The sequence below is a fragment of the Lissotriton vulgaris genome, chromosome 1_1 (assembly GCF_964263255.1).
Source record: "Lissotriton vulgaris chromosome 1_1, aLisVul1.2, whole genome shotgun sequence".
NCBI classification, from domain to species: domain Eukaryota; kingdom Metazoa; phylum Chordata; class Amphibia; order Caudata; family Salamandridae; genus Lissotriton; species Lissotriton vulgaris.
The window spans coordinates 1194485073-1194507725 of record NC_141685.1 but is presented as its reverse complement, the minus strand read 5'-3'; the positions used below and the strand labels follow the sequence as shown (position 1 = coordinate 1194507725).

Sequence of the window (22653 nt, the reverse complement as noted above, 5' to 3'; positions counted from 1 at the left end):
TACAACACATGCTATTCCAACGTGGTCTTCCATTCAGGAACTAACCAGGCCCAGCCATGTTTAACGTGTGAGATCACAGGAGTTCAGGTTCTTTTAGAGTGGATTGACCTTAGGGATAAAGTGTACTGATTTTGGTGCTCTTCGCATTTTTCATTCTACTTCAGTGATGGCCATTGCAAGTAAGACAACCCTCTCTCATTCACATAAAACAAATAAAAAAAGATGAAAACCCAACAACACCTCTTATTCCCAGGCGGTCTCGATCCAGATACTAACAAGAACCACCCTTCTTAACTTCTGGGATCAGACAAGATCATGTGCATTCAGGGTGATATGGCCGTAGGCATCAAGAGCACTTACTTTGGGGTATTAGCTTTCTTCATTCTACTTCAGTGCTAGCCATAGCAAGTGAGATAAGCCACCCTCATTCACCTAAAGTAAAAAAAAAAGATGAAAAGCCAATTGCCCCTGGTACTCACAGGCAGTATTCCATCCAGGTAATAACTAAGCCAGACTCTGCTTAACTTCTGGGATCAGACACGATAAGGTGCTTTCAGGGTGGCCATAGGCTTGCAGAGCACTGACTTTCGTGTCTTGTTATTTTTTCATTCTACTTCAGTGCAGGCCATAACAAGTGAGACAAACCACCCTCATTCACCTAAAGCAAAAAAATAATTTATGAAAAGCCTACAATACCTGGTATTAACAGACAGTCTCCCATCCAGGTACTAAACAGCCTGACTTTGCTGTTGCTCTGAGATCAGGCGAGGTGAGGTGCTTTCAGGGTGGTATGGCCTTAGGCATGAAGAGCACTGACTTTGGGGTCTTAGTTTCTTTCATTCTACTTCAGTGCTGGCCATAGCAGCTGAGACAAGCCACCCTCATTCACATACAGTTAAATAAAAGGTGAAATATTACTGCACCTGGTCTTCTCAGCCATCTCCCATCCAGGTAATAACTAGGCCCGACCCTGCTTAACCTCAGGGATACAAAGAGATCAGGTGTTTTCATGGTGGCCAAAGGCAGGCAGAGAACTGACTTTGGGGGTCTTAGTTAATTCTACTTCAGTGCTGGCCATAACAAGTGAGACAAGGCACCCTCATTTACCTAAAAGCAAAAAAAGATGAAAAGCCTACAGCACCTGCTATTCTAACGCGGTATCCCATTCAGGAACTACCCCAGGCCCGACCTTCTTTATCATCTGGGATCAAAGGAGTTCAGGTGCTTTCATGGTAGTATGGCCATAGGGATGAAGTTTACTGAGTTTGGTGCTCTTCGCATTTTTCACTCTACTTCAGTGCTGGCCATAGCAAGTAAGACAACCCTCTCTCATTCACCTAAAGCAAATAAAAAAAGATGAAAATCCTACAGCACCTGGTATTTCCAGGCAGTTTGCTATCCTGCTACTAACCAGGCCTGACCCTGCTTAACCCCTTCCCTGCGCCGTGAATTCCAGGTTGGCGCGGCGTGGGCGCTCCCGTACTTATGACGGCTCCACGCCGTCATGAGTCACGGGCGGTGTGTGCTCTTGACGGCGTGGAGCCGTCATGACCCGCCCACTCACTAATTTGCCCGCACAGGCGGGGAATTAGTCCCACGTGGGCGGAGTGGCAGCGGCATGACGGCTCCACGCCGTCATGAGCACATGCCGCCCATGACTCATGATGGCGTGGAGCCGTCATGAGCACGCAAAGGGTTAACGTTTGGAATCAAACAAGATCAGGTGTATTTAGGGTGATATAGCCATAGGCATTAAGACCAGTGACTTTGGGGTCTTAACTTATTTCATTCTGCTTCAGTGCTAGCCATTTAAAGTAACGCAAGCCACCCTCATTCACCTAAAGCAAAAAAAGGAAAAGATGAAAACCCTACAGCACCTGATATTCCCAGGTGGTCTTCATCCAGGCAATAACTTAACTTCTGGGATCATACGAGAACAGGTGCTTTCAGAGTGGTATGGCCATTGGCATGAACAGCACTGACTTTGGGGTCTTAGTTTTTTAAAATTCTACTTCCGTCCCTGCCATAGCAAGTGAGACATGCCACCCTCATTTACATAAAGTTAAAAAAAAATGAAAAGCCTACAGCACCTGGTATTCACAGGCGGTCTGCTATCCAGGTGCTATCCAGGCCTGACCCTGCTTTACTTCTGGGATCAGACCAGATCAGGTGTATTCAGGGCGATATAGCCATAGGCATTAAGACCACTGACTTTGGGGTTTTAGCTTTTTTTTCATTCTGCTTCAGTGCTAGCCATAGCAAGTGTGGCAAGCCACCCTCATTCACCTAAAGCAAAAGAAAAAGATGAAAAGCCTACAGCACCTTGTATTCCCTGGCGGTCTCCCATTTAGCTACTAACCAGGCCTGACCCTACTTTAGGTGAACTAGGGTGGTTTGTCTCCCTTGCTATTGACAACACTGAAGTAGAATAAAAAAAACTAAGGGCCCCAAAGTCAGAGCTCTTCATGCCTATGGACCGGAGCTCATCTGGTATCAGATGTTAAACAGGGTCAGGCCTCAATAGTACCTATATGGGCTGCTGCCTGGGAGTACCAAGTGATAGGCTTTTCATCTTTTATTGTTGCTTTATGTGAATGAGTGTAGCTTGTCGCACTTGCTATGGCCAGCAATGAAGTAAAATTAAAAAATCTAAGAGCCCCAAAGTCAGTGCTCTTCATGCATATGTAAATGTGTTTGTATTTATATAGCGCCTTCTACCCTGAGGTCTCGTAGCGCTGTATTCATACCGCTGTGGAACCCTTCCTGGATTTCCTGTGAAATGTCCACTCCTGGGCACCCCCAAGGTGAAGCCAGGCATCCAAGCGCTGCTGGGGCCGTTGTGGAGATTAAGCAAGCTATTGCCCAGAGTCACAGAGTGGGACCCATGATTAGACTAGGCACCGAGGCGAGAGAATTATCAGGTCCGGGGAAATTGTGTCCAAGAGCCGCCGAGGCGGGAATTGAACCCTGGTCCCGGGCCAGACCCCTGCATCAGGGTCTGCCGCTCTAACCATTGAGCCACACTTCTCCACTATGGCCATACCACCCTGATAGGATGTGATATTATCTGAGTTAAGCAGGGTCAGGTCTGGCTAGTACCTGTATGGGAGACAGCCTGTGAATTCCAAGTGCTGTAGGATTGCCATCCTTTTTTTTTGCTTTATTTGAATGCGAGCGGCTTGTCTCACTTGCTATTGCGAGCACAGAAGTAGAACTAATAAAGCTAAGGCGCCCCAAAGTCAGTACTTTTCATACTATGGCCATACCACCCTGAAAGCACCCGATTTTGTCTAATCTCAGAAACTAGGCATTGTCGGGCCTGGTTAGTAACTGGATGGGAGAGCACCTGGAAATACCAGGTGTAACAGCCTTTTCATCTTTCTTTTTTGCTTTAGGTGAATGAGGTTGGCTTGTCTCATTTGTTTGGACAGCACTGAAGAAGTATCAAAAAAGCCAAGAGCCCCAAAGTCAGTGCTCTGATAGGACCTGATATCAGAAGTTAAGCAGGGTCAGGCCTAGTTAGTACCTGGATGGGAAGTAAGACAAGCCACCCTCATTCACCTAAAGAAAATAAAAAAAGATGAAAAGCCTACAGCACCTGTCATTCACACTGAGTCTCCCATCCAGGTACTAACCAGGTGCGCCTTCTTAACTTCTGAGATTAGAGAGTTCAGGTGCTTTCAGGGTTGTATGGCCACAAACATGAAGAACAATGACTTTGAGGCTCATAGCATTTTTCATTCTACTTCACCACTGGCCATAGAAAGTGAGACAAGCCACCCTCATTCCCCTAAAGCAAAAAAAAGATGAAAAGTCTACAGCACCTGGTATTCCCACGTGGTCTCCCTTCTAGGTACTATAAAGGCCCATCCCTGCTTAACTACTGAGATCAGATTAAATGAACGGTGGTATGGCCGTAGGCATGAAGAGTACAGACTTTGAGCTCTAAACATTTTTCATTCTACTTCAGTGCTGGCTATAGCAGGTGAGACAAGCCATCCTCATTCACATAAAATAAAAAATAAACAACACGAAAAGCTGACAGCGCCTGTTATTCCTAGGAAGTCTACCATCCAGGTACTAACCAGGACAGACCCTACTTTAGTTCTGAGATCAAACGAGGTGAGGTGCTTTCAGGGAGGTACAGCTGTAGGCAGGAAAAGCACCAAGTTTGGGGCTCTTTGCTTTTTTCATTCTACTTCAGTGCTGGCCATAGCAACTGAGACAAGCCAACCTCATTCACATTAAGCAGTAAAAAAAAGGATGTAAAGTCTGCAGCACCTGGTATTCCCAGGCGGTCTTCCATCCAGGTACTAAAAAGGCCGACCATGCTTAAAGTCTGAGATCAGGTACTTTCAGAGTAGTGTGACAGTATGCATGAGGTGCATTGACTTTGGGGCTCTTAGCTTTTTTTATTCAACTTTAGTGCTGGCGCTAACAAGTGAGATAAGCCACCCTTATTCATCTAAAAGAAAAAAAAATTAAAAGGACTAAAGCACCCAGTATATGCAGGCGGTCTCCCATCAAGTTACTAACCAGGCCTGACACTCCATAACTTCTGAAATCAGAGGAGATCATGTGCTTTCAGACTGGTATGGCCTTAGACATGAAGAGAGCACTGACTTTGGGGCTCTTAGCATTTTTCATTCTAATCTGTTCTGGCCTTAGTAATGTGGAAATGTACCTTTTTAGGGGTACACTGGTGCAGGGTCACCCTTTTGTCCACAGGTTCACAGACCAACAAAATAGAGATCAGCACTGGAGTTGGAATAAATAATAAGTGTATTAATCACTCATGAGTGGGACCACATCCAGCACGTACATTGCTTTTAGCTGAGTCAGGAAGTCAACTAAAATAGATAACACAAGCAGAGTGAAAAGACGAGCAGCAGAGGATGAGAGAATTACGAAGGAAACCAAATGGACACCACAGCCCAAATGGATGTCTCTTATGTTAAGTAAAATATTACACATTTCTACAGAAGACCCTTTTAGCATAAGCTAAGACATTTTCCTATGCTTTAAAAGGGGTATGATAAACATCAACTATATCAATGAGAATCATATCGCTAACTTCTTGGTCTATTGCTAAATTGGCATTTACATTTTGGACATTTGTTTTAGATGGTAGACAAGTAGTACAAGTGGAAATACAGAGGGAACAGAGCATTGGCCCACAATGGATACATAAAAAACAAGAGAAGAGAATTGCAATAATTATGAACAAGGCTGATAATATTTTCAAACCCCATACAGAAAATACACTCCAGAACCATCCAGCCCAAGTCCATGTTCCTAATCTTGATGTATCTCAGTGGCTATTTTATGCATTTTGGAAACGGCATCATAAACAGAGGGGGCGTGGTCGGGGATAAATACACAACAACTACTACCGATAATGCTACATGCTCCACCACGATCAGCTAGAATGGCATCTAGTACCATTCTATGTTGTAAAGTTACAATTCTCGTAATTTGGAGCTCTTCTGTAATATTACCAAGCGCCATTGCTGTCTGAATAGTCACAGCCTCTACTACAAGGGTCAAGCGTCTGATCTTCCTTCTATTTAGAGCCGCACCAACATAGAAAAAGAGTCCCAAATTAAAATCAACATATTGCTGTAATGCAGTGCCAGTTTGATCCACTTCATCAGTATTTAAATGATTCAAGAATGCCATTAAACAGTTTTTGATCTTTATGATAAGACGCAGGTGCTCGGAACATAGGAGGAAGCAAGAAGGATACATAACACGTTCCAGACCATCAGATTGGTAGATGATAGTAGCCTTTACTCCCACAAATGAAATTGTTTGTTCCAGTAATGTTCAATACTGTGGTACAGTCACTTTTTCCCACTGGAATACAACCAAAATTGCTTACACAAAGATTTGCTCGGGCTCTAGTAACAGCGAAAACAAAAGGCCTGCTACCCTAGGCCGTTCGAGTGTTGGGGAAAACAATGTGTGGAGGAATTTCCTCTGCGATACTCCTCCATTTCCCATACAGTTCCTTTTGCCTTGTGGGCCCCCTTCCTCATCGGGGTAAAAAACTTTATCAAGTTTTGCATTTAGTCCTCCTGCATCAGCTAGACTAATATTAGCAATTTCAGAGGCCCACATCTGTGCGAACCGGGCTCTACAGGAACCATTATGCAGAATGGCAAGGGAATGAAAAGCGTTCCTCCCTTCTTTTGATGAGATGGCATCATTCCACATACCCAGCAGTTGGTAATGTTTGTACCATTATGAGTATGATGCAACATTTGTATGAAAGTGTTATTGAGATACAACATTTGGTGTTTCTTTTCATGATAGGAAAGAGTAAAATAATAATGTTCGGTGGGGACAGGCGTAGAGCAGTCACTAAGTTTCAAGCCGGAGCTACTTCCTCTACAACCCACATTATAACAGCAATGATGACAACAGTCAAAGTTAGTCCAATAGTGACGATAAACAACAAAACAGATGGTACCCTAAGGTCCTGGGCAGGTGTTGGTTTCTTCACTAACGTTGAGATGAGTAGTCACTAATAGGCTGCCCTCCTTTGTAGTCAGTCTTTAACCACCCAGGGCAGTGGCTCAAACAGTCTCTTTCTGTGATGAAATGTTGTTCTTCCTCGATCGAAGCAGATATCTAGATGTACCAGAGATTGTGTGTACCAAGAAGGCTTCCTCAGGTCTTTCAGGGGACACAGCTCATCCTTTCTCAGTAACCAGGATGTCACGGTGATCTGTCAACGCAGCTGGGCTCACGAGGGCATGCAGAACTTTACAACAATGGGTGGCATGCACCCAATTCTTCTGGGTGGTCACTCGTACCGCAGTTCTGGTAGCCAGGAGGACTTGTTCCAGTCCACGCCAACGAGGTGCCCAGGAACTGGTCTGCTGAAAAGACTTCGTCAAGACAAAGTCACCAGGCCATAGATCATGGCCCTCACCCTGCGACCTGTCTGGAAGGGATTCCCGTACCTGCTGATAAATAGAAGACAACTGTCAGTCAACTTGTACAAATAGTCACTCATCAACACATAGGGTACATCATGTATAGGGCGAGGCTTAGGGATTCCCCAAATATTCATAGGTCTGCCAAACACAACCTCATGTGGCGTAAGGCCAGATCTTGTATGTGTGATTGAACTGATAGAAAGTAGTGCCAGGCCATTTCAAGACGTGGAAGCCTGCATTTTAGCCAATTTCAAATTCAGGGGGAAGTTGTAACGTTCCACCAAGCTTGCTGATTATGGGTGAAAAGCGGCATGAAATTTCTGCTTAATCCCTAACCTTTCATGACATATTCAACAACTTGCCCTATTAAATGAGGCACATTGTCACTCCATAAGACCCGACAAATGCTGAATCGAGGGAATAACTCCTTTGGGAGAACTTTCGCTGCAGTGAGATCTGTGTAATCTTTCGTAGCATACCCCTCCACCCATTTGCTGTAGGCACAAACCACTACCAAGACATATATTAAGTTATTACAGTGCTCAAACTGAACGTAGTCCATTTGCAGGACTTCAAAAGGTACATTTGGTTTCGCAAACCCTCCCGTTGGAGTTCGCATTCCCTTTCCAGGATTATACTGGAGACAGACAAAACAAGACTGGACCATATTTTTAGCAGTGCCAGTATTATCAGGATGTACCCAAACTTGCATCAGTTGCTTTGCCATTGAGGATGCACCGACTTGTGCCTGCCCATGTGCCATGTGAATCATAGGGTATAAGTAGGCTGTGAGTAACTTCCATTTGGTCATATCTTTATTCCTCCAGCAACCCTCATCATCCAGTGCTCCCTCCTTAAACCATTGATCTAGTTCATCAGTTTTTGTTTTTTTTAAAATATGTTTATTGCGGTGAAGATAGCAAAAAGGCACAAATTATACAGTCATCAAGCCAGTTGACATGTAAAGAACAGGAAGGCCAGTTCCAAAGTAAATACACAGCCAATTACAGCCCACATCCCGGAGGCAGGGCGGCGTCAGAGTGAACCCATAAACGAGTATAGAAATTTGCATTTGTGCTTCAAATATCAGAAAAACAGTATCAATGTCTACGCCAATTTTCTTATTTTGCATTTCCACACTATATACCGGCATAACATTAACAAAAAACCCCATGAATGGCATTTCTAGCGCTGATCCGATTACAGGAGGAGATAAATGCAAGGGCCAGGTAGGACGCGGTCATCACAGTGCAGGGTGGTCAAATGGAATTACAGCTAATCACAAACATATCGAACAAGGAATATCGGCATGGCACAAGGGACCTCTACTCTGCCTCCCGACACCCCGCCCCAGACCCCCCCCCCCCTCATCACCAGACTCAGAGGAAGCGGAGGAAAACAACTCAGCGCTTGTGGCGTCCGAGTCATCCCCCTCCATCCCCTCGATACACATGGCTCTCCAGGCGAGTAAGTCCTCCTGGAGCTTCCCGTCCCTGCGAGTGCGCTGCATATGTGTCTCCTCCGCCAAGGCCCATTCAGGCCCGGACTGGCCGTTGCGGGCACCGGGCAATCCCCCGGTCGGCCGCATGGGTTGGGGCCGGTTTTGGGCCCCAGGGGGCCGTTTTTGTTACAGGGCCGTTTTTTGCGGCCCTGTAACAAAATCGGCCGAAAACCGGCTCTGGCAGTGAGTGCGGTCGCACCCCCAACCCCCCCGGGGGGAGGGGGGGCCGGCCGAGCTCTTTGCCAGGGCCGGTTTCGGTTCCCAGTCCGGCCCTGGGCCCATTTCTTGGCGTCTCGTAACCAGTGAGAGATTTCAGGCGCCCTCTGGCCCATCCAGGTAATGGCCACCCGTCTCCTTGCCAGAACCAATAGAAGTTGCAACAATTTGTAAGACAGACCTTTCTTCTTTGGTTTGGGCACTAACGCCAGTAAACAGTGAAGCGGGTCTAACTGCAATCTAAGATGTGTGATCCGGGTGATATGAACCACCACCGTACGCCAAAAATCATGAACCATGGGACATTCCCATGCCAGGTGCAGGAATCCCGCCCTCTCTATCCCACATCTAGGGCAATTATGACGTCTATCTGACAAAATACGGTGGAGGGAGACAGGTGTCATGTAAGTGCGGTGTACAAAGTTGAAGTGAATAAGTTTGAAACGCGCGTTGCAGGACACTTTACGAGTCAACAGTCCAATCCGCTTTCTCTGGGCTGGATCTAATTCTATCCCCAGGTCTGCCTCCCAAGCCACCCAAGCTGGTGCCAATGGGGGAATCGAGTCTCTGTGCATGGCAGAGTAAAGGAGGGAGATCAGGCGCCTACCTCTACCACAGGATAAGATGATGTCTAGGGTATTAGTGAGCTGGGGTGCCTCTGGGAATTGGGGCCATGTTGTCCTGGCCACATCCCTAAGACTTCCGTAATGCAGGTATTGGCCCTCACTGAGAGCAAAGGAGTCCACTGCCCTCTCAAAGGACACAAAAGAGTCGTCCGGGTAAAGATCTGCGAGAGTCTCACAGCCGCCCGAGCGCCACTCTCGGAAGGACATATTTGCCTCCATTTTGAGTATCGGGGCCAGAATCCAAATGGAGAGCTCCCTGTGGAACGGTGCTCGTCGCAGAACCCTCTCGACGAACCGCTGCCAAATGCCAGCCGTATGTCTCACCACATAGGGCAGATCATCGTCAGCGCCCCGACCCAGCATGAAAGCCTGCTGCAGCTCCTTGTCTGCAGCCGCACCAGCCAACAATGCCAGTTCCCAGTTTTCGTCTTCAGCAAACCACCTGGCTGCCGGGAGAAGCTGCGCCGCATAGTAATACAGATCAAACCTCGGGGCCTCGAGGCCGCCTTCATCCCAACACCTTGTTACCGTATGCAACGCGACCCTACTACGTCCGCCCGCCCAGAGCAGGGAGGTGAGGAGTGAGTTTAACGTACGAAACACCCGGGGTGGCAATGGGCATAAAGTATTTTGCAGCACATATAGGACTCTAGGGAGCATCACCATTTTGGCAACCGCCAGACGCCCCATGAGGGAGAGAGGGAGTGTATTCCAAAAAGCAATAGATTTACTGAGGGCTGCGAGAATTTTGTCAATATTGTGAGTCAGGAGAGCCTCGTCGGAGGCGGCCACCTGAATACCCAAGTACCGGAATGCCAGACGTTCACACCGGAGGCCCAAATAGTGAGAATCCGCATCCGGATCAGGGATAGCAGCAGTCAGCGGGAACACCAGGGACTTGTTGACATTCATGCGCAGTCCAGAGGCTGTGCCAAAGCGGTCCAAAAGTCGCAACAAAGCGGGGAGGGCCTCCAGCGGGGAAGTCAGATAGAAGAGCGCATCGTCGGCGTAGAGGGAGACGACATTGGTAGTGTCCCCCACCACAATGCCCCAGTCGTGCAACTCCTTGCGGGCAGATACGGCCAGGGGCTCAATTGTGAGAGCAAACAGGAGGGGGGAGAGAGGGCAGCCCTGCCGGGTGACCCTCCCCAGTGACCATTCGTCGGAGCGGGCTGATCCCAGGCGCACCCTGGCACAGGGCGCTCCGTAGAGCACCCGGATCCAGTCGCGAAATCCGGGACCAAATCCCATTTTCAAAAGCACATGCATCAGATAACCCCAGTGCACCGTATCAAAGGCTTTAGCTAAGTCAACGGAGACCAACACGTGGGGAACCTCTCTCCCCCGGACCTCATGTAATATGTGATTCAGGCGTCGCAAATTCATCGCCGTATTACGACCGGGGACAAAGCCACACTGGTCCGGGTGGACGAGCTGGGTCACGTGAGGGGCAAGGCGATTGGCCAGCAGTTTAGTAAGGATTTTTGCGTCTGAGTTTATCAATGGAATAGGGCGGTAAGCTGCGGGGTCTGTTTTATCACCACCAGGCTTCAAAATCATACAGACCTCACCCTGATTCAAGGTGAGTGGGAGGGTGCCCGTACGCAAAGCTTCATTGTAGACCTGTAGGAGGAGGGGGGCTAGGGTATGTCCGAACGCATGATAGAACTCCGCAGGGAATCCATCCCCGCCAGGGGTCTTGGCCCGGGGGAGGGCTGTTATTGCCGCGGAAATTTCACCCAACGTCAGCTTGACGTCAAGTTCCTTTGCCGCCGCTTCCGGCAGGGTCTGTAGGCAGAGGTCTTCAAGATACAAGCGGTAGACATCTTCAGATATGGATGGGTCAGCCTCATATACGAGTCGTAGATGGTCTCGCAAGACTGCGAGGACGTCAGCCTCCGAGTGGACCATCTCGCCACTGGGTTTCCGTAGGGCTACTATTCGTTCGGGCGTGAACTCACGACGAAGTATCCAGGCCAACAAGCGTCCAGACTTATCTCCCTCACGATGTAGTCTCTGTCTATATTGGCCCAGTGTAAATTTATCGAGCCGCGTAAGTATGTCGTGGATCGATATCTAGTTCATCAGTTGAGGCAGATTGTTGCATGTCCAGCACCTTTTGCCTGGCATCATGCGAACGTTCAGCTTGTGAATTCACTACATACATAGATGTGATACTTCGCTGTATTGCGGTTTCACTGGCTGTGTGAACTGCAATGGCATTTTTATCCGTCACTTTCTTGTGTGCACTACACTTAAGAATTTCCAATTTCTTAGGATAGGTTAGAGTAGTAAGGAGATTATGTACTAATTCTCCATGCACTTTCTGTGTCCCATGTGAGGTGAGAAAGCCCCTTTCTTTCCATAAACCACCAAAAATTGTGTGCCACACCGAAAGCGTACTGGCTGTCGGTAAAAATATTAACAAGTAAGTCTGTACTAAGCTCACATGCTCTCGTTAGTGCAATCAATTCAGCCGCTTAGGCCCGCTTATGTGCAATGCAAGCTGTTTCAACTACTGTCTGAAGTGTTGCAATCACATAGGCAGCAGATGTAGTGCCATCAGGCAATTTTAGACACAAGCCGTCAACCCATAACTCCCCATTAACACTAGGGAGAAGTGTATCTTGTAGGTCAATGCTGCCCTTTTTTTGCTCTTCAGTGAGGAATATACAATCATGTAACTCTTGTGACTGAGACTGAGTAGCTGGAAATGGCAATAGTGTAGCTGGGTTTAGGGTCAGACATTTTTTCAACGTAATATGAGGGGCCAAAAGTGTCAATTCATATCCTGTCAAGCAAGCACTAGTCAAATGCTGTGTTTTCGTTTGAGTCTGGAGTTCCTAATAGTGGTGCAGAGCAAAGAGCTTGGCGTAACTGTTGGAAGGCATTTTGACATTCAGTAGTCCATGGGAGGGGCATTGGAGTGTCTTTAGTAAAAAAGGCCAACAAAGGTTTACATAAAGAAGAAAGGCCAATCAGTGCACTGGCATTCTTCTAAGTACGGGGCACAGGAGTGTCTAAAATAGTCTGAATGCGGTCTGGTGTTGGTGCATGTCCCTCCTTAGACAGTAGGTGACCTAAATAGGTAACCTGCTGTCTACAAAATCGCAATTTCTTTCTAGAGACTTTGTGATCATGAGAGGCAAGAAATTATAACAATAACAGTGTTCCTTCTTCAGACTGCTTATGGGTATCTGCAGCCAACAAGTTTTTGTCAACATATTGGATAAGGGCCCCCCTGTAGGTACAGGAAAAGAATCAAGCTTCCTTTTTAATGCCTTACTGTAAATGCTAGGACTCTCCGTATATCCCTGTGGAACTCTACAGAAGCGAAATGATCTATTTTTCAGGGGGAACCCAAACAAATAACGACTGTCAGGGTGAATGGGTATCGAGAAGAAAGCATTCTTCAAATAAATCACTGACAATGTAGTGGCAGTTGGAGGGACCATAGTGAGAAGTGTAGTGATATCAGAAACTACCGAATATTGGGGCACTACAATTTTATTAACTTCTTGCAAATCAATAATGAATCTGTAGATTTTAGTGTCAGTATCTTTTTTTAAAATAGGAAGGATAGGGCTATTGCAAGTTTTATAGGGGACTTATTCCACTACCCCATCTTTAATAAAATCCTTAACAATACCTGCTAATGCTTCATCAACTTCATGGGATATTTTGTATTGGGGCAGACAAGGCAATGAAACACCTTCCTTTACTATATGCGCAGGTGGAATTACCATTTGACCCACATCAGTATCTGATCTAGCCCACAAAGTACTGGGTAAGGATGCCAGTGCGACATCCTCATTGATAAGACAATATCTCTGAACCATTGGATAATTGTCATTCAAAATAACATACACACCTTCCGGAGAACAACGTATTGTGGCACGAAAATATTTAAGCATATCGATACCTACAACGTTGTCTGATGTGGTAGGGGAAAGCAAAAATGGACATGGTGCAGTCAATTTATCAAGTCTGAATTCAAGTGGCTGTGAAAGTGGGCTAGGTGTAGATGTCCCTTCGAATCCTATCGATTTTATCATTATGCTGGACAGGGAAGCCCTAGGAACCAGTTTTTTTGACAGGGCACTACGGGTAGCCCCTGTATCAACCAGAAACCAATCAGTAGTTCCCAAGATGTTTCTGTCAATATAGGGACCCATTTGATCTACTGGCACCTTAACCGGTTCCATACCCCATCCTAGGCATCCCTATGAATAGTCGGAATCCGCAAGGGAATCAACAGAATAATCCGACATTTGATATTGATTTTGTCTATCAAAAGTATTAGAGTAATTTGGTCCTTGTTCAACTTCCTCAAACCTGGGAAGTGCTCTCATACCTCCCCTCTTTCCTGAATTCTTGGGTATCCTCTCATACTTCCCCTTCCCCATTGGTATTGCTGACCTCGCCAAGGAGGGCACTCAGAATGCCAATGCCCAGTCTCTTTACAATAAGCACACTAATCAGGGTACAAATTTGCTAGAGGGAGCGGGGGTACTCCAGGTGTATACATTGCACGTCCGCCTCAACAACCTCTCCTAAATGGTGGACCATATATTTGAGCCAACATAACTTTTGTCTTTAAAGCTTTATCCTTCTTATCCTCCCTGCCTTTCACTTCCTGCTCCTGTCACTCATATTTTTGGGCCATAGTAAAAAGAGATTCTGGGGAAGACGTAGTCCAAGAAATCTCACTGGCCTTTATACGACTAGCTATTTCCGGTAACATATTAGCGAAAAATGTATCGACAAACAAATGCTTACCCGTATCATCGGCCAATGACTGATGACTAAAATCATGGAATGTTTCCTCAAACCTTGAAAAGAAATCAGAAACTGACTCATCCATTTTCTGTTTACAGGACGCTAACGTAGTCCAATCTATTTTCTTATGGGGTATGGGAGTCTTTAACTTAGTCACAATAGCTTTAGAAAGAACTTACATCTCCTTCGGAGGTTTCTGTGCAGGCTACCTTTCTGCATCTATTTGTTCTAAATGTTCCCAGGTATCACCATATGCTACATTGTCATCTATATTACGTATCGTTCTCCACATATCAGGGGACAAAATAAGACCAAAGAATATATCAATATCTGGCAAGGTCATAGTGCAGGAGCTAATGGCTCCTTCCACCTCCTCATAGAAGGCAGCAGGATTTTTCTGGGGGTCGGGCAAAGCAGCTTTGAGAGCCATCACATCAGCTCTACTCCAAGTAGTGTAAACCCAATTATATATAAAATATCCCTTTGCATCATCTGAAGTTTTTTCATCATTTGTTCCTGTACCCTTTGGAGGAACATACAGGGGTGCAGCTTCACGCATAGGTTTCACAGTAACCGTAGTACTACTGGGTGGAGCCTCATCCACCGGAGCATCTACATTCTGTGCTTGAGATTGAACTTCTTCTATACCTCTCTGTTTTCTAGCTAATTCTTGCTCCTTTCGTAAACGCAATGCTGTGTCTCGTATTTTAACCACTCGTCTAATCATATCAGATATGTTTGAAAAAGGAAAAGTCTCCTCTGTTAATCGTTTATAATCAGTATTTATATCAGCTGGCTCTAGTTCCTGAGAAATATGTCTATAATCAAATATTACCTCCCAAGCGAATTTTTCTACGAAGTAAAATTGCTTTGTATTTTTCCACTGTTGAACCATAGTTACAATGAGCAATGCAGCGTGAGGCCGACAAGCCTCCTCCCTAGTAGCAGTTTTTAATTGATCTTTTTCTGCTCTAGTCAAAGTAGAGCGAGTTGGCCGCCCATCTTGTTTATCTTTATCTTTTTCTTCTGAAGACAAATGCTCCTCATCATGAACCTCATCCTCAGGACTACTTGAAGTAGGACATTTATACAGGGGTGGGGATCGTTCTAATAGGATGCAATCATCCTGAGGTGCATTAAGTTGTGGATAGATAGGGCACCTAATAGGGTACTGGCCATTTACCTCTAATCGACGTTCTCTATCTTCTATTTCTATTTTTCCTTCTTTTCTTTATTTTTTATTGTAGCGCTTTTTGATATATCATTTTTTGTCGTTCTATTTCTGCTATAGCTTCTGCTCTCTTCGCTCTGTCTTGTACTTCTTTCTCCCACATACGCACACAATCAAACATGTCCTGACTACTTTTTCTTTTAAATAAACACTGCTCTACATATTGAACTTTTTTAAAATCGAAAACCCATTCACTGGCCATTGCAGATCAGACTCTTTCTTTGTGTATTTGTTCCACAATGAACCGTACATTATGGAAGAAATACCATATTTAACATACATTTGTATTTATTAATATTTTTTTTTTCTTTTGTCCTCTTTAGCCTTTACGCCATCCATTTCTAACCAAACGATACCGGCTATGGGTTTTTTATCTCATATACCGGGACCATTAACAACCACACTAGTAGTGTCAGCACATGACCGCCTCTCTATATATGCCACCCTTTGTAGGAGGTTGGTACATGGGTGAACTCCACCGTCACGTTGAAAAAACGCCACCGGCGAGATAGGCCAAGACCTTAATCATTGGACTGAAATTACTTTCAGATCCACCTGTCCCTTTACTCTAAGAGAAACACTCATCACCCAAAGTGTGCCAAAAATAATGTCCAAAATTTGCATTTAACTTTTGTCGGACCCAAAGTATCCATTTTAGCTGTGAATCTCATAGCTCGCAACCAGTCTAAAATCCCGGGAGATAAAGGGGACACCCAAAGTTTACATATCTCTCTACGGGCCAAAAGTATCCCATAAAATACAAGTTTAGCTTTATCATCTATGCTTTTTATCTGCAAATTCAACCTTCCAGTTATAATAAGTTCAGGGCTTACCTTGACACTCTGGTCGATAGCTTGGGATAAACAGCTACTTACTTCCTCCCAAAACTCTTTAATATTTGGACACTCCACGAACATGTGTATATCTTTCTCATTGGGACTTCTACACTTTGGGCATTCCACCAGCCCTCCAGGCTTGAACTTTGAAAGTCTATATGGAGACCAATACGCTCTGTGGAGTGTAAAAAGATGATTTCGCCTTAAATTTGCGGGTTTGACAACTTTATACAACATAGCCATAGTTACTTGCCATTGAGTGTCAGATGCGATGTCCGGCAAGCAATCCCTCCACAGAGTTTCTGGCAGTATAAACTGATCATCCGTCGTCTCCAACATTGACCAGTACCAAAGTCCTACTTCCTTTTTATACACTTGGCTTGAGTGGATCTTCTCTTCCAATTCATTCTGAAGTCCCACGATAGTTTCAGCTTTACCAGCCCAACTATGGATTTGCAGATATTTAAATTTCGATATAGCCTGCCCCCAGATGGCCACTCCCTGACTCCACCCAACCAGCTTTCCATCCGGAAAAAGATGTCCCCATATTTCTACCCCTGCCGTTCTTAGAGGAATAGCCAATGCATCTTTAGTCCATGCAGGAGATCCTGGGCTGTCCCAAATGGAAGTATAATACCCATAATCCCCCCATATTTAACATACATGTCTCTATTAGGTGTCCCTTCTGGGGGAGCCGGTTGACTTTGTTCCCATCTTACTTTGGTACCACCAGAGCAGCAACACCACCTACGGAGTGTGCTGAAATACCAATATGTGTAAAATATTACTACTCCAAATAAATATTCCAAAAGGAGAAAAATAGCCACATTACCTGTTTCAAACTTTGCAAAGATTGAATAACAAATTCAAACAAAAATCCCATGCCAAAAAAATCAAGAGTGCTGCTTCAGCGACCTTACCAAACAGAAGTCTCCAATTCCCACCTGCCGATCTCTGGTCGACCTAATGGTCACTGCAAAGTTGCGCCAAAGAAAACCCCAGTCTAGATGCCACCTCCTGGAGGGTCAAATCGGGAAAACCGGTAAAATCACGTCGGCCTGCAAAGACAAAGGTCTCCTCATGCGGTGCGCTTCCTCAGCAATATTTCGATCCTCCATCGAGACCACTCCTTCGGTCGGCCGCGTCTCCGATGGGGCCCTACGAGTCTGGAGCCAACTGTGGAATTGTACCTTTTTAGGGGTACGCATAATGCAGGGTCACCCTTTTGTCCACGGCTTCACAGACTAACAAAATAGAGATCGGCACTGGAGTTGGAATAAATAATATGTTTATTAATCACTAATGAGTGGGACCACATCCACACAGCTGTCTCAAATGCTGCATGAGGTAGTACACTGAATTCACAAACCGTGTCCTTTTTATACTGGTTTTCTGCAGCGTAAGCATGTGAACAGAAATAAGAAGAACAAGTTTTAGAAGTAGTTACCAGCAAACAAGGGCAGATGAATAACTACATTGTAAGCAAAGTGGGAGGGGGAGCAGAAATGCTTATGGCAGCAGTAAATGGTCGATAGTTAACATCTGAGACCAGGTGGACTGGCAGCTATAACCCTCAGCACGTACATTGCTTTTAGCTGAGTTAGGAAGTCAACTAAAATAGGAAACACAAGCAGTGTGAAAAGACAAGCAGCAGCAGAGGACGGGAGAATTACGAAGGAAACGAAATGGAAACCACAGCCAAAATGGCTGTCGCTTATGCTAAGTAAAATATTTCACATTTCCACAGTAAGTGAGACAAACCACCCTCATTCACCTAATGTGAATAAAAAAGATGAAAAGCCTATAGCACCTGGTATTCCCAGGTGGTCTCCCATTCAGGTACTAACCACGCCCAACCCTGCTTAACCTCTGAAATCAGAGGGCTTGAGTTGCTTTCAGAGTGGTATGGCTGTAAGCATGAAGAACGCAGACTTTGGGGTCTCTTAGCTTTTACATTTCTACTTTAGTGCTGGCCATAGCAAGTGAGACTAGCCTTCCTCATTCACCTAAAGCAATAAAAAAAAGATGAAAACATACAGCACCTGGCACTCCTTGTCGGTCTCCCATCCAGGTACTACCCAGGCCGACTATGCTTAACGTCTGAGATCAGTTGCTTTCAGGGTAGTATGGCCATATGAGCAATCCAAGGTAGGTCAGGACAAATAAACAATATTATAGTTGCATCATGGAAGAAATTCCCAGACTCGATAGTTTTTTTGGTGAATTTTTATGCTGAAGAGAGAACTCCTGGATAGGAGTTTATTCAGAAAAAGTAGCCAACACGTGTTCCGCCCCCTTACATGGCCATCCGGCCTGGGACTTCATCAGGGCGATAACAATTTTTAGTGTTCAAAGCCCAATCTGGTTGTTCGGGGTCCCAAAGCTTAATTCACGGCGTAATGGTCTGAAAGAACACGAATCTCTGCACGATTAGTCAAGAGCTCTCTGATCCGGGTACTAACCAACCCTGATTAACTTCTGAGATCATACGAGTTTAGGAGCTTTCAGGGTGTTGTGGAATCAGGTATGAAGAAAACTGATTTTGGGGCTCTTGGCTTTTTTCATTTTACTTCAGTGCTGGCATTAGCAAGTGAGACAATCACCCTAATTTACTTAAAGCAACACAAATCAAGTATTTGCAATGGCATAGGTCTCGCATTTACTCGAGTTTGAACTATTTGCATTGTGAATGCCAGTGCCTTTTATTTATGTTTTGAATTTTAAAACATAAATAAAAGACATTGTCATGTACAATGCCAATATTTAAAACGGTAGTAAATGCGAGACCTATTGCATTGCAAATGTTTGTTTTCTACAGTAAACCAAACAGCATAGTCCAGGGTTTAAATTACAAATTAGAATACACATTTCCCTGTTCGAAAAAAAACACAAGTTTTCAAGTTTGATGCCCCAAAATAAACATGCAATATAAAGAAACATATAGGCGCAGGTAGCATGGCCGAAAAGTCTCATTGTGGGGTGGTAGTGACATTTACAAATCACTTGTGGATAATGATGTCATGAGAAATCCTCAATGTCAATATTGGACCTTATTACACAGTTGCCCATTAACTCCTTATAGAGCATCTCTCAATATATTTATATAATACCTATACAAACAATATGCATAGCAAATCTTGTTAATTTGTTTTTCTACCTATTTATAATCTATGTTATGGGGTATATTTTGTATGGCACTTCTGCAGATTGGTGTGGCCATGTTGTGATGGGTGCAGTGGACCACCACAGATATTTGATCATGTGTGTCTTTCATAGTACTCTTTGCTTGCATGTGAGCAAATGTTCTACACATATAAAACACAAGTCCGGTTATGGAGGAATACTTAATGAATTGATGCTCGCTGCTGAAACATGCAGTGATAGGAGGTTGAGTACGAATCGTGTTAAGGTCCTCTCAGATTTCCTCACATGTTTGGTTGGTAATTTCAGTGCAACTCAATTTGGTAATTGTAAAATCTGGTATTTACAGCGCTTTCAAACTGTAAAAGTATGCGTGATATGCTGTACATAAAATTAATTGTAGATGTAATTGCTATGAGAGTTGCAATACAATATCTTTTGGTTTTGTACAGACTCTATCGGGTTTCTGGTAACTGGACAGTTTACATTGTAATACTGTTTCTATATTGGATTTTTCCACCACAGGATTCCTTTTCGTACATGATGTAATGTAAATGTAAATGTATTTGAGCTTGTAAAGCGCACTGCTACCCATAGGTTTCCTGGCACTGTATAACGCTGGGGCCAGGCATCCCCGGCGTTGATGGGGCCGTTTGTGGAGATTAAGCAAGCTATTGCCCAGAGTTGCTGAGTGGAACCCATGGTTAGAGTGACACGGAGGCAAGATTTATCGAGCCCGCTGACATTGGCCCAAACACCCTGCCGCGTTGGGAATTGAACTCTGGTCCCAGGCCGTCTTCTGCTTCTGGGTCTGCCGCCTCTAACCAGTGAGCCACACTACTCCACATGATGGCCCTTACTCACAGAGCCACGCGTCAGTATTTCATGTGACCGGAATTAAAAAGAGCCATCAGGTGCAGTGGCGCTATAAACGACAGGAAACCTGTTTCATCCCACAGCGAAATATACTGTGTATTGTCCGAAACCGGAGGCACATTGTATCTGTGATCCAGCACTATACTTTGTACTGTGTTAATGATTTTAATCACTTTTCTTAATTTCACATGTTTTTACAAGGGAAAGCTGTGGTCGCGTTGTTTTACTTCTTCTTGGATACCTTGGGAACCAAGGCTAGAAGAAAGCTGGATTATTCTATTTCACTAACTATAGCAGTGAATAATAATTCGACAATAAACACACTAAAATGTAAACCATGTGGCTATAAAAATATATAAAACACGCACATTAAATGCTCGTTTGCTTTCATTGCACAAAACGTAGAGGTTGAAAGTAAATAATTTACATGGGATCGTGAAATATGGAAAAAATGTCATAGGTCCCCTTGAAACATGTGCTTCATCATAAAAACGCCTGCCTCCAAGCCACTATATAGAGCTATTTCTTTGTCAGGGCCTCTGGGATTGTGCGAAAAGGGAGGACTGGATTATGCGGCAGGGATATCTAAATCATGGGGCATGGAAAGGCAAATTATGCAACTTCCCGTAGTACTGTATATATAATGCATAGACCTCGCAGTGACGCGCCCATGTGTTCTGTATTCACAATGCATAGAGGACATTTTTAGTGCACTCTATTTTAACAAGCATTTGCAATGCAATAGGTCTCTAATTTGTGCAAGACTTATTGTATTGCCAATGGTTAGCAACTTTGCATCAAGGACAACAGGAGGAATGGCGGGGGGGGGGGGGGGAGAAGGCATGGACATCTGCTGGGAGGGAGGGCAGGGGCGAGGAGAAGGCAGTGACAATGGAAGGGAGGGAGGGGAGGGGAAAAGAAGGCACGAACAACAGAAGGGGGTGTGGAGGGGGAAGATGGCACGATAACGGGAGGGGTAGAAGGCACTAAAAAATGTTGTGTTGCGCGATTCTAGACCTCACATCCCCCCAAATTTTTTGAAAAGCTGCGTGATGCTACGTGTGCCCCTCTACACACCGAACATTTACCTGGTCCGTGTCCTGCGGCGGGCTCTGGCTCCAGCTGCTTAATAAAGAAAATAGAACACCCCGTGTAACAACCAAGTACAGGGGCCAGTAGCCATGGGAGGATACAAATGACGACATGGCTGCACTAAGGAGGGATTAACAAACCTCATAATGAATCAGAAGACAGCATTTACAAAGGACAAACACACAAGCCAATGATAAGGGCGGGGGGAGTAGACAAAACTTCTCTCTGTACTGAAATACCACAGCTTTTCGCAGAGCATTGCTTGTTTATAATTTAATGTCTTTCACTGTATGTCATTGATTTGTGTATAATTGTAATGATTTTTTCTGTGTATGTTGTGATGGTTGTAATATTGTAAAAAAAAGTCATAATGTTTTAAAAAAATAATCAAAAGAAAAATTGTTTGTCTAAAAAAATAAAGAGATAAGGATCAATAACTGTTGGGCTTTGACTTCACAGCATGGCGCCTGTTCCCACGGATTCCCAGGTTTGCAGCAGCTTTTCACTTCCAATATGCATTTTCGCTGAGTTTTCTCTCCCCTTTCTGCCTCCTTATGCCTTCCCACCCTCATCAAGGCTGGGCCGGACGTGGTCAGCGTGGCACCCATTTTACAAGCGCTGCGCCTTTATTTTTTTTTTGCAGCTTCAAAGCTGCATCTGCTCCCCTCCAGCCACCAATTATGTCAGGGTGCAGGAAGAACAGGAAGCCCCTTAGTTACAAAACACACTGGCCTAGGCCAGTCTCGGCATTGCTCTGCACTAAGCATGGGCGAATTTTGCGAATCTCGCGTTCGCTAATTTTGCGGATTTGCGAACTCGCAATCCGCAAAATCCGCGAATTCTCGCGAATTTGGGGATTTTTTTTTGTGTTCGCGCGGGTTTCTGCCAGGTCGCGAGGGTTTTTGTACAATTTCGCAAACGCGAACTTACCTGTCGGGTCGCAAGTTTTGCGAACTTGTTGTTTCTACGTGTCCAGCCTGTTTGGGACACTCTTCTTCATCACTGCCACCCTCTGTCACCACATGCCACCCTCTGGCTCACCCATGCCACCCTCTGTTTCATCACAGCACCCTCTGGTTGTCCAGTGTACATTATTGTGGCAAAGCAAAGCACACCTTCCCTGCCTCAAGTGACCTGAATTAATTTGGGGCTGATTAATGTGTCACAGAATATTTTTTTAGCTGGCACCTGCTTCCTTAGTGCTTCCTGATTAGTGATCTTTTGCACTTGCTAAGTGCTTTCATTGTTGCAAAATTAGTTACAACACCTGCCCTGCCCCAACTGACAATAATGAATTAGGGGCTGATTAATGTGTCACTGGATTTGAACTTCCAGCCTGGCTCCTGCTTGTCTCCCTTAGCTGTAATTCAGGACCTTTGTGGCATATGTGTAACTATTCTGAGGGTCAGAG

At 45.0% G+C, this 22653-nt stretch overlaps 1 pseudogene; it reads right to left on the bottom strand.

Annotated features, from left to right (window-relative positions):
• Positions 1-2078: 2078 nt before the first annotated feature.
• LOC147748893 (5S ribosomal RNA) lies at positions 2079-2197 on the bottom strand (annotated as a pseudogene).
• Positions 2198-22653: the final 20456 nt, after the last annotated feature.